Source organism: Rhododendron vialii, chromosome 13a, assembly GCF_030253575.1.
Source record: "Rhododendron vialii isolate Sample 1 chromosome 13a, ASM3025357v1".
Lineage (NCBI taxonomy): Eukaryota > Viridiplantae > Streptophyta > Magnoliopsida > Ericales > Ericaceae > Rhododendron > Rhododendron vialii.
In genome coordinates this window covers 18,974,715-18,984,795 of record NC_080569.1, presented here as the reverse complement: position 1 = coordinate 18,984,795, position 10,081 = coordinate 18,974,715, and the positions used below count along the sequence as shown (strand labels likewise).

The window sequence follows — 10,081 nt, the reverse complement described above, 5'->3', positions numbered from 1 at the left end:
ATAAAAAAAAAGAAAGAATGATTTTCCCTCTTCATATACATTATACATGGTATATGTGTACCTCATACTTGCTGCAAATTGTTCTCATTAACCACTTTATTGAATGACGATAATGAGCTTTAATGTCGAACTCAATTGCCATCAACTAAGTAATAAACTGGTAATTCAAAATTAGAATCAGGGGATATTGATTTAAATTCCATTAACAAGAGTATTAGTAGGTTTTTTTTTTTTTTTTTAAGCACAGGAGTAGTATTAATTAAAAAAGTTATAGGACCCAAGTTTAATTGATACGTAGATGTTAGAGTATTTCCAATAGACTCGCCGTCTCCCAAAGGCCCAAAACCCTCACGCAACACCATGCTAGCCCTGACATGCTAGTGTAGCCTCGCCCTCTCTCTCTTTCTCCGTGGCTTCGTTGTTGTCGCCGTCGTCGGCTCCGGTTAGCTGTGGTAGGTCAAATTCTACTGGGTTTCATTTAGCAATTGTTGGGGTCAGATCCGGCGAGTTGTCTACTTCGTCATTAGTTCGTCGGTGGAACAAGCCCATTCTAGACATAGAGGTAATCCAAAAGGCCAAAATGCTAACCTCCCAACAGCCTAAGCAATTGGGTTAGTCAAATCCCAATTACCATTTTTTAAATCAAAAAACCCTCGCCTCTGAATTCGGAAAAGAGGACGACGGCCACAGCTAGCCGGAATGCTCTTAACGGTGACGGCAAAATGCAATTCAAGAACCCACAAATTGAAATCGGATAATACTAACCAAAAGATTGCTGAATCAAATCGCAACAGGATCAGAGCAACGCGGCATGGATTCGTCGATTGACGAATCGGATGTTGCTATCGCTGTCCCGCCGACGAACCAGTGACAAAGTAGAAACCACAGCTCGCCGGAATTGTATGTATCATTGAAGCTGAAATTGTCTTGATATGCTGGCTTTCTCTGCACTAGAAAATTTACATACGCACTTAGGCTCTGTTTATTTCTCTGTTAATCATTATTGATGTACACATTCCCTTTTCCGCGTTTGGTGTTGCATTAAAATCGTTGTAAATTACTTATTTATGGAACTTGCATTAGTAGATTTATGTATATGGATTTCGAGCTGTATCTAAGCCGTAATTTGGAGTATTTCATCCTTTTTCGCCACCGTCTCGAAATGGTGCATTTGTCTCTGGAAACAACCAAGTTCTAATGGCCGAGCCGACAGCATTTCAATGCCGGCTACCACAATCTTTAGACGACGTGTTTCGGATGCCGATGATCTCTTTCACATAACCCACTAAAGTGTTTCAGTTTATTTTTTGTGTGAAGTTTTTGGACGTTTTGATTGAGTAGGATGTGTATTTGTGGTTTCTATATTTTTATTTGGTTTGAATGGATCTTTTCTTCAGGTTTGTTTCTCTCCTTGTTTTGCTAGTAATTTTAAGCTACAAGACACTGCTGTATCCTAAGCGTTTGATAACATGTGTCACATAAAGAGCCTAGCCATTGTTGTCTTACCTGTATCATTGGAGTGCTGGATATGGACCAGCTAATCGGTAACGGTAACTTGTATGCGAGTAACAACTTTGAAGGCCGCTCAAAAAAGAAAGAAAAAAAAAAAAACCCATTCAAAAAAAGTAACAACTTTGAAGTACAAAATTGGTTTGTAAAAATTTCCTAATGTTAATTTATTTCAATTGATTAGCCAAAATCTTTTTCTGTTTCTCATACAGAATATACTCATAATTGGTAACAGATGTTTGTTAATTTCAGATATTTTATAATCCTGTACCTTGAGTTGCAAATTTTGTTGATTTAGTTATTAAGTAAATGAATGAAATTGGTATAGAATCCGACATTTCTTGAGATGCACTGTTAGCATGTTACGTGGTGGGCAGTGTGTTTAGAGTGGGGGTGGTGGTTACGTGACTCAATTTATTTTCCTGTATGACTATGTCTGAAAAATTTATGATTTTTCTTGGATTATCAAATTCAATGACGTTATTGGGTGATTTGAAAAAGGTAGAGCAAAAGCACTCGTGTAACATGATTGGTTTTTTATTTTTATTTTCTCTCTCTGGAGCATATATGAACTTCAAAAGATAATAAGAACCAGTATTTTGTGTTCTTATTATCAGAAATTGGTGTTATAATGATTATTGTAACATGTGGTGGAAGTAATCCTTTCTACGTCCATCAGAGCTCTTAAGTATTTGACCTTTTGAAATCAGAACAGCATATGCCGATTTTGCTTTCGAGTACTTTTCAGTAACTCTTTTCCAATGGTTTGTTACACTGTTGTGCACAGACTCTTGGGAGCAGACATGTTTGCTAGACTGAGTTAGAAACATTATGCAGAACTCTGTTGTGAATCTAGATGGCATAAAGGAGTTAGATCATCTCTGTGCCTTGTTCACATCTGGGTTGAGTAATATAGGGTTGCCAAGGAAGCTTATGAAGTCTGAGCAGAAGCCATGGGTAACAAGTATTAACGAACTTAAGCGTAGAGCTAGATCGGAAAAACAAGAGAGAAAAGTGGTCCAAGAAGTTTCTCTGAAACCCCCTGAAAATGGAAAGGATTAGTCCCAGTTGCACACGAGGTTTTTGCTGCCAGAGCTGTGTTATTGTCTTGTGTTTCAAGGATTGCCGCAAATGTCCCAATCCACGTATGCAGGTAATAGCCATTCTTACATATTCTACTAGGCATTGCCACCCAAGAGCCATGGCTTTGGAGCTGCTTCTATTGCAGTTGATTAAGCATGGTATGTGTGATTGGTTGTGAATGTCTAAAAGATGAAGAACTAATTCAACCAAATGTACTGATGTCTGATGTACTCAGCTGATTCCGTTTTTAATGTGATTATGATCTTTTCAAAAAAAAAAAAAAAAAAAAATTCAACCAAATGAACTACCATCGATTGATAAGATAGATCATAAGAAGCACAAACACTTCTAGATGGCACCGTGCCGGTGATAGACACTGACTTGTCACACGACACATAGTACTTTTACTCTTTTTTTCTCTCCTTTTTAGATCCTGACGGACACTCAAAATACTTGTGGAATGTGCATCTGATCACTTAAGCACACTTGAAGCACGGGAAAGTTTGAAGAATTGAATTGGGGATCTAATAATGACAACGAAAGTAATATGATTCCACACAAGTTCGCCTTTAGCTCTTCTAGTTTTAGGAACCCTCAAGTCTAAATCATAAATATAGAAGGCGGAAAGTGTTTTCTTGTTGTGCTGATATTGAGGGATATGTGTGTGTTTGGAATGTAAAAATGAAGAATTGTTGCCATTTTTGTTTGTATTAGTATCCTTCATTTATATCCGTATCTGTTCTCATAAGAATGATGCCTAGCTGCTTTTAGATATGAAAACATATCTTCTTGTCAGTAACTCTATTAAAAAGGAAAAGCTTGATGTAGGACAGATTTGGAATAGGGCTAAGTATGATCAAACTCAAGAAAGATGTTTTTGGAGTTGTGAATAGTAATCCGTGGATTGTAATTTGTAAGAAGAAGAAGAGAAAGGGTTGGGGAAGGATAGATCTAGGCCTCACACCTAGGTTATCAAAGGCATCAGACCTAAGGCCTCTTTCGCATCACACCAAAGAATGGGATTGCATCACACAATCGTAAAACCTTAAAGCTAAATTTTCATTCATTCAATCATGATTTGCCATAAGGCTTGCAGCCTTATTTATACCCATTTCCACTTGACTCTAGAACTTCACAAAATAAAAAACCTTCAAACTAACTTTAGACTCCCAAAGACAAATTGAACATAGACTCTTTGACTGCATTAATGACATGGGAAAACTTATGACTCTTTGATCAACTAATTGACTTTTCGACTACATTTAACATTAATGACATCACTAATTGACCGTAAAGACTTTGACTAGAATTTAAAGAGACATTTTGACTTGACTAGAACCCAAAAGACACTTCTAAGAATCTAGCCCATGCGTAGCCAATATCCCAGGTGGACCCATGGGCAATCGTTACCCTCCAAGACCAAATGATAGTTAAGTTACTGGAATACCCTTGGTCACCTTTTCCATACCGCATCAAAGCTTTACAGGTCGTTGTTTAGAGTGATTGTGACTTGTCTTTTCTTTTCCGAGATACCCCCTTTTGCCATCTTCTTGGAAATTTACCCACAGTTGAGGAAAGTGTGATGTCAACAAGCTGAATTCTCTGTTGAAAGTTAAAGTATTGATTAAGAACTGTGTACTGGCAGTGAATTATTAATTTATCTTGCCTGGATATGCTCCTATCTTTTCAGTTTGTACAGCATATAATGGCGAATTTTGTGCAGCTTGTGCGGTGAAGTTCATGTAGCCGTAGGTCATTCTCCACATAAGATAAAAACATGCAACGTCATTGGTAGCCCAACTAACAAAGAACACTGTTGGGAAAGAGGTGCTGTGGAGAATGTTATGCCTCTCGTGGAGTCTTCTCATCTGTATGACAGATTGGGGAGAGCTGTTTTGCATAATGAGCGACTTCTAGTTGATCGAATACCAGCACTCATGGAGTTGTGTAGCAGGTGTGGACATTCCCAAATACCCAACAAGAAGAAGAGTTCCCTATTTATTGTGTTGCTGGGAGGATGTTAGATTTCAAGCGGAGGTTTCCCAAGGATGATTCGTCTTGTGCTGAGATCAAAACATAATGTTTCTGGGAGAAAACACAGAAGTTAAATGAAGATGAGAAGTCTTTAAATTTCCCTTATCATGATAACGTACAAGGTGTGTCTTCTTGACGTTCTTATATTCCAGACGTAATATCAACAAATGCATCTTCTCTTAAAAGTTTGACCATTTTATTATGACTTTCATTATAAGGTCGTTAGGTTGACACTTGAGACAATTGATTTAGGGTATCAGATCACTTCAGTCTTCTCTTTTGTTTTGCTTGACTGTACTTCCAATGCACATGCCAAATGGGTTGCCAATGCCAAAAAATGACAATAATTCATCTTTTTGTTGCTCTAGTGTACCTGCCAATACTCTCTCTCTCTCTCTCTCTCTCTCTCTCTCTCTCTCTCTCTCTCTCTCTCTCTCTCTCTCTCTCCGTGCATACGATACTATTAGGAAAATGAATGAAGGCACACGTTTGTACAGAATTACCCACACTGTCCGAGGCATGGCGGCATGGGAGAAGATGTGATGAGGAGCTAGCTCATGGAGAAATATGCTGTCCACACGTGTGGGTATTGTCCTGAGGTTCAAGTGGGGCCCAAGGGGCATTGGGTGAGGCAATGCCCAGCATACGAGCATCAGATGAGGGACGGGCAACATGCCTGGCAGGAGGCAACAGTTGACGATCTTGTCCCTCCTGTGTATGTGTGGCATGTATGAGATCTACAGGGTGGCGGGGTTCTGGTAGATAGTTTGAAGAGATATTACGGAAGTTGCCGGCAGTGATGGAGCTGTTTGCACAGGCTAGGGCCCGTGGGGGGGAAAATTACGCTGGTCTGATGAGGGAAGATGTTGCATTACCTGAACTAGATGAAGAAAAATAGGTTGTGTGAAATTGTCAGTGGATTGGGTGTCGTTCAGATGCAGAGATTTTGTGTCTTTGTATAGAGCAGGTTTATTGATTCAGCGATTGCGGTTATTTTGAGATGTGTTTCTGAGGATGGTTCAAGCACAGGACAAGTTCCATGCACACGACGAAGCTTCTGCAATTTGCTTTAGATTGGTGGCCATGGTTGAGGTTTTTTTTTTTTTTTTTGATAAGCAAGTGGCCATGGTTGAGTTGTTTATTAAGTGACTAATTTTTTCAAAAAGTTGATAAAAGTGGTATTGCTAAAGGCTTCCCCTTCTTGCAATATGTGAGATGGATTAAAGGGTAAGCAGAAGGTGCAGATTGTAGATTTCAGAGCAACATGGCATAAGAGTTTTCGATGTGCTCTCGGTTGTAATGCCTGGGATTCAGCTGTTATTGGAGTTGTGCTTTCGAAAGCAAAATGCTTGCTTACCTTCCAAAAAGTGTTACCTGTGTTATCAAAATCAGTGGAAAAGCAGCTTGACAACCTCAAATGAAGTAGACGAAAAGAATCAGTTGGGGCAAGTTTTGTTGTACTTGTTAGTCACTGGAAGCTGCTTCAGTTGAAAATTGGTGGAACACTGTACTTTTGTCATTTCAGTTGCATTTGTTCAAGTACAGACTGTTTTTCTAGCGATATGAAAAAATAAAATGTTCTTTGGACAGGATTAATATTGATCTAATGAAACAGTTGATTATAGTAACTTCTTGGGGTCAGACTAAAGGATAAATCTCATCCTTGCCTTAAACAGCTTAGGGGGCTTGGGCATTTGTTTCTCAGATATTTCCTTGAACCTTAGATCGGGTGGGCTTGGTGGTCGGGTTGTCCCTCCAGCCTGTTCTTTCTTTTTTTCTCTTATCAATGGCGTGGCTTCTCGTTATATCTATTTTCCTTTTCGATCGGCAATTTTCTTTTACAATTTGTTGTCTCGACGATACTACCAATCAATGAACTGGTAGTTGGAGAGGGACGTCCATCGTAGGAATTAGTGTGCGCGCTGAAAAATGGACTTCTCTTTCTAATTGAAAGCAGGAGAAAATAATCTTGCATCTATCCCTGGTTTTTGTGGTGTCGTGTTTGTTCTATGGACACTGTTAGCTCGGGGTCCTTTCAAGCTGAGTGTTCACTCTCGAGCGGCACAAGCAAACCTCCTTCAGATGGATGCTATATACAAGATCGAATAAATTTATTCAGACTTACATGAATTGTAGGATTCATGCTTCGTGGGTTATCAAATGATTCAATCTCGATTTTATGGAGTAATATTATTCTATTCCATTTTTCCAAATGATAAGAGTAAAATCCTTAACATGGTGGATCGAGTGACTAGCAGCGATCAATGGTGTTCATGAACATCAATGGCGACAACGGGTCTCAATTATTTGGCAGCTGTGGAGGAAGGACTATGATTAAGCTCCATGCACACCTTGACTACTTCAAAAATCACTTCCATGAGTCTTATTTTGTAGGGACTCGTGTCTAACTTTATTTATTAAATATTTTTCCTAATGTGAAATGAACTTTACAAGTCATGGATTTTTTTTGAATATAGCTGTGCATATTAGTACATGTGTAGACATTCACTTGATCGTGTTCGAATTTGTGATTGAGCGTCTTGGGAGGCTCTCATGTGTTGTGAAATAAGTGTGAGAATTTTTTTTGACCTAATTACTTGTTTAAGTGTTAGTTTGAGGGGCCCTAGTACAATGATTTATAAAAGGGCAAATTTCACTGACCTCCCCTGAGGTTTCTGACACCGACAGATACCTCCCCTGAGGTATCTGAAATATCACTGCCCTCCCCTCCTTTGGCTGACAATACCAAAGGACCCCCTTCCGTTAAACTTCAGTTGGAAATTGGATGGAAAAGATGATGTCACCCCACACAAACTTTTATTATACCTTTACTACCCTCACCCATCCTCCTTTGTTGTAAATATGACCCACACCAACTCCATCTCACAAATTGAACACCCAGGAAACAGAAAGGAAAGGAAAACAGAGCATACACCATGAGAAATTAAAGATAGGAACCCATTTTCCATCATATTTCACATTTGCTACAAATATTAATAGCAACTCACTTCAAATTTCTGCATTCTCTTCTCCTTTTTCCCCCCTAAAACATGTGTTGCTCAATCCCATAGACTTCTTTGCCATGTGCAAGTGTCCAAACATGTAATCCAACTGTCCATGGCCATGTGCACTTCCAAGCATGGAATACAACTCAAAGTTAATGAAATGCAGACTTCTTCCCATCATATGCAAATTTCATTCATCCAAATATCAGCCAAAGCATTAGTTCCAAGTTTACTGTCAACCAAATTACATAACAGGGCTTTACAAAAAGTTGTATCCAATACTGGGTCACAAAAGTACTGAATCCATCTTGGCCTATATTGCTATACAAAAAAGTGGTATCCAAGACAAGGCCAAAAAAAACTGTTGGTAATCTGCTTTTTACATTTTGTGGTATCCAAGTATACTACCACATTAGCACTATACTACAATATACAAAAAGTTGGCCTTCATATGTTCAATCAGCTCACAAAAAAATGCCCAAACTTCATGAACATCTGCAAAGCAAAAAGAGACTGGACTGTTACAAGATACATTGCAAGTAAATGTATGTAATAGGTAAGAAGCACGGAAACGGACACATATATGGACATGGACATTATTATGGACACGGGAATTGGGACACAACAATTTTACAGAAATGGAAACACAAACACGAAGGGGGACACAGAAAAAAGAAAATATATGTATTGTAATATTTTTAGTTGTTATTCATGAGTATTGCACCCACAAACAAGAAAAATTAATGAAATTTAACATTTATGCTATATGGAATATAGGATCCACCACAAAGACAAATGGCACAAGTGACGTATATTATAATCCTTATCTTTTTGGTTTCATATATACTATGATTAACCCCCAAAATGAGTTTGTTACTTTATTAATCGACCTCCTGCCATATCCCCAAACGTGTCTCAAATGAGATATGTGTGTCCCCGGTGCGTCCCAATGTGTCCCTTGCTTAAAACTTAATAAAATTAATCAAGACACACAACTTGGCATGTCCCATACGTATCCCGCCGTATCCTCGGAGTATCCATGTCCTCTTAGTATCCGACACGGATATGGAAACCAATAAAAATACTACTCTCTTAGAAAAGAGACCACTCTGATAGGCTTTGAGTGACACACAGTGAAGGTTGTGTCTGTGATGTATACCCCCTTGAATTCCCAAATTTTTTGCCAATACATAAATAAGTCCATGAGACAAGGCCTAGGACTATGTAGGTAGTTGAACTTGACCATATTCATATTCATATTCATATTCATATTCATATTTAGGAGTGGGGTGAACTGCTCTGACTTTTTTGAGTCTTGCTTTCTGTTTGATTGGTACTAACATTAGTGCATGCAAACCCAGCCCCATAAGGTTCCTTCCCATTATAACTTATATCAAACCCAGCCTCATGCTCTAAAACCTCATCACTCCCACTAGACATGTTGCCCTCATCATCACCTGATTGGTAGTCACTAAGTCCCTCATTATCTACCCCACTAATCTCATTTATAAGTCTACCCCCATCATTTGACTCTTCCTCCCCTTTCCTATCCAAATTCCAATCATCCTCCTTATTGTTATAACCATATTCAGATTGAACAAAGAATCCAAAATTTTTTACAGGAAAACCAAAAAAACACCAGAAAAATTATTGACAGTACGTGAATGGTAAAGACTAAAGACTTTCATATGAACGGCAAAAATTTTCAGTACGTGGATGGTTACATTCACTATTTGATTTCACAAAAAAGCCCCAAAAACCCCTAATACCCGAGCTTAACTGATCTGATTTCACACAATTTTTTCTTATTTTTCACAACATGTAACACCACTTACCCAACAATCTAATCTATCAAACCAAAGCCCCGAATGACATTACGCTAACTATTCTGATGTCACTAGAAATCCAACAAAAATAAAAAATAAAAAATAAAAACAGAAAAATCTACATGGATCATGTCGCATGTACCAAAAATACTAGTAAAATGGTTACATGCACTGTTTACAATAGCCATATTCGGATTTAAAGGGGAACACAAAATCCCCTAATTTCGAAACCCTAAATTTTCGGATTGAACAAAAAAACCATTTTTTTTGGTAGGAAAACCACAAAAACACCTCAGAAAAACTATTACAGTAGCCATGGTTACCTCTATTAGCGTTAAGAAGCAACGATCTTCAAGGGTTGAACCGTTGAGAAGTTTCTACCACGCGATCTTCTTCAGCAAAAAAAACAAAGGTCTTGGGGTCAAGATCGCGATTGTGGTCGCGATTACGTGATCTCACCACCATTCTCCATCGTTGTCATTGTATCTCTCTCTCCCTCTCTTTCTCTCTCTTTCTTTCTCTCTCTCTGGCTCTCTTCTAGGTGTCTACGAGTATGCCAGATGTGGAATGGGACGGGAAATTCCCAAGTGTTGCTTTATATACCAAAGGGCACTTTGGTCTCTT

At 38.6% G+C, this 10,081-nt stretch overlaps 1 long non-coding RNA gene across 1 annotated transcript; it reads right to left on the bottom strand.

Moving 5' to 3' along the window:
- Nucleotides 1-1,076: 1,076 nt before the first annotated feature.
- On the bottom strand, nucleotides 1,077-10,072 carry LOC131312294 (uncharacterized). Its single transcript, XR_009195827.1, has 4 exons — nucleotides 9,781-10,072; nucleotides 5,083-8,126; nucleotides 2,901-5,042; nucleotides 1,077-2,807 (listed from the first exon to the last, which is right to left on the bottom strand). It is a non-coding gene; the product is annotated as an uncharacterized LOC131312294 (long non-coding RNA).
- Between the last annotated feature and the right edge of the window lie 9 nt (nucleotides 10,073-10,081).